We start from the raw sequence: 3,098 nt of genomic DNA, 5'->3' as shown, positions 1-3,098 counted from the left end.
AAGACCAAATCTGGTTTCCACCAAGAAGCTGGACCAGCGGCATTGTGCTCAGGTAAGCTCGTGAAAATTCTTGCAATCCAGACATGGGAGAGTCAAATTTATACTGATAGCTAAGATCAACTTACTGTGGTTTATATGGTCCATGTAAAGCTGGCATCACACGCCTACACTTCCAACAATTTTTCTTGCTAGCAAAAATCAAGTAAAACTAAAAGAATAGTTATTTCTCTTGCTGAAATAGGTTTGGATGCACGGTGTGGTATATATATGTCAAGTTTAGCCGTATGCAATAATGCAATGCTTATGGTTGATAGTGCTGCAGATTTGCTTAGTAGCGTGGAATAACTGGTCAGCCTTTCGTAACTTCTATTTCTATTACTGCAGCATAATAGTTTTTTACATGGAGCGGACTGTTATTTCTTCTTTTTCATCAGGAGTACTATTTCTTCTTTAAGGGCGTATTTCGGAGGGGAGCATACGCATTACCTTGATTGAGTTTAGTTTCGTGTTCTGCATTCCTATTATAAGTTACCAGCAGCAAAGAAAGAGAGTCATGTACTAATATCTGATAAGGTAGTCTGCTCTTGCAGATCATCTGGTTGATTTTCCCATACAAGTCTTACTAAACTCTACGAAGTTCTATAATAACACAAGATTAACTTGTTACATGACAAGTGTACCGAGTAATAGGAGGAAAGAAAGAGAGTCGTGTACTAATATCTGATAAGGTAGTCTGCTCTTGCGGATCATCTGGTTGATCATTTTCCCATACAAGTGTTACTACACTCTACTAAGTTCTGTAATGACACAAGATTAACTTGTTATAGGACAAGTGTACCGAGTAATGAGTATGCACAAAAAATTTGTTTCTTCGTCATCTATATTCTACTTAGAAAATACTCCCTCCGTCCCATAATATAAAAGAACATAATTACTGTTTTGTGTCATGTTAATGTATCCATGGCTGACAAACTATCTTGGTAACATCATTATGTCTCGTGGATGGGATAAAAAGAAGAAATATATATTCTTGGTGCATGCATCATATGAGTGAGTGGAGGCTAATGTGTTCTAGTTTTAATGAAACGATAACTTTTATTACAAATAAGGGATTTTCTGTGTTTTCAAAAAAGCAAAAGAAAAATGATTGACAATCTATTCTATGCAAAACTACTCTTCCATCAGATGAAGAATTGTATGTTGGCTTCTTCACGTCCGATCTTCATGCTACAAAAAACACTAATCAGTTTAATGTTGATGTTTATTAGAATTGGATATACAAAATGATGCATAATAATATCACGTGCCTATTTTTTGCCCGGTGCAACGCACGGGCATTTGTACTAGTTGTGATAAAGCTCGGGTTTAAGATGGATTTGCCTTGATTCCTCTACTTGAAACAATGAAGCCCAGTAGTTTTCTAGAGGGGACGCCGAAAACACATTTTTCCAGATTGAGCTTAATGTCATATGTCCAGAGATTGTCAAATGTGAGACGTAAGTTATCTATTAATGCCTCGACGCGCTTAGTCTTGATGACGATGTCGTCCACATATGCTTCTACTGTCTTGCCGATTTGTTTCTCCAGGCATGTTTGAATCATGCGTTGGTAGGTGGCGCTGGCATTTTGGAGCCCAAAGGGCATAGTGTTGAAGCAGGAAGGCCCGTATGGGGTAATAAATGCCGTTGCGGCTTGGTCGGATTCCTTCATTTTAATTTGATGGTATCCGGAATATGCGTCGAGGAAACATAGTGAGTCATGTCTTGCAGTGGCATCAATTATTTTATCGATGCGGGGGAGTGGCAATGGATCCTTAGGGCAAGCTTTGTTGAGGTCTTTGAAATCGACGCACAAGCGCCAGGATTTATCCTTCTTTGGAACCATCACCAGGTTTGCTAGCTAGTCCAGATGTCTTATTTATCTGATGAATCCGGCCTCAATTAGCTTGGCTAGCTCCTCCCCCGTAGGTTATCATTTGAGTTCAGAAAAGCGCCATAGTGTTTGCTTAACTGGCTTGTATCCCTTTAATATATTCAGGCTGTGCTCAGCCAGCGTGCATGGGATTCCTGGCATATCAGAAGGGTGCCAGGCGAATATGTCCTAGTTCTCGCATAGGAACGCTCGTAGTGCGGTGTCCATCATTGGCTCCAGCTGTACACCGATGGAGGCTGTCTTCTTTGGGTCTGTCGGGTGGACTTGAAATTTGACTATTTCATCTTTTGGTTTGAAGGAGGTGGATTTTGAGCGCTTGTCAAGGATTATGTCGTCCCTATCCACCGTTGAGCGCAGCGCAATTAACTCTTCGGCCGCAAGGGCCTCAGAGAGTGCCTGAAGGGCCAGGGAGGCTGTTTTGTTTTCAGCGTGGAGGGCTATATCCGGATCACTAGCGAGAGTGATAATACCGTTGGGCCCGGGCATTTTGAGCTTCATATACCCGTAATGAGGTATGGCTTGAAAGCGTGTGAATGCATCTCACCCCAATAGGGCGTGGTATCCACTCTTGAAAGGGGCCACTTGGAAGGTTATCTCTTCGGACTGATAGTTCTCCGACGTGCCGAATACGACGTCAAGTGTGATTTTTCCCGCGCATCGTGCCTCCTGACTAGGGATAATTCCTCGGAAGGTCGTGCTCCTGTCGATTTCCATTTTACTGAGTGTATCCTCGTAGATGAGGTTTAATCCGCTGCCGCTGTCCATGAGCACCTTGGTGAGTCGAAAGCCATCCACAATTGGATCAAGCTTGGCCTCTCTCTCTCTTCGTACATGCGCACTCGAGGTGAGTCATGAATAATGTCGCAAGGTAACACAACCTCTGCGTCGTACACCATGAAGAAAGGTGTATATCCGGTAGTGCGATTGGGCATGGTCCGCAGCCCCCAGAGTACGGAGTCGAGGTCCTCAACCCAGTGCTTGTCTGATTCTTTCAAAGACCGCACTAGTCTGGGTTTGATGACGATCATAATAAGACCATTGGCTCGTTCGACTTGACCGTTTGTTTGTGGATGATAGATGGAGGCGTAATCGAGCTTAATGCCTAGATTAGCACACCAGGCTTTCACCTCATCGGCCATAAAATTAGAGCCGTTGTCGGTGATGAT

The sequence above is a fragment of the Triticum urartu genome, chromosome 6A, assembly GCF_056163025.1.
Source record: "Triticum urartu cultivar PI428250 chromosome 6A, HENAU_Tu73, whole genome shotgun sequence".
Classification (NCBI taxonomy): Eukaryota; Viridiplantae; Streptophyta; class Magnoliopsida; order Poales; family Poaceae; genus Triticum; species Triticum urartu.
Note: the sequence above shows the minus strand (reverse complement) of the source record.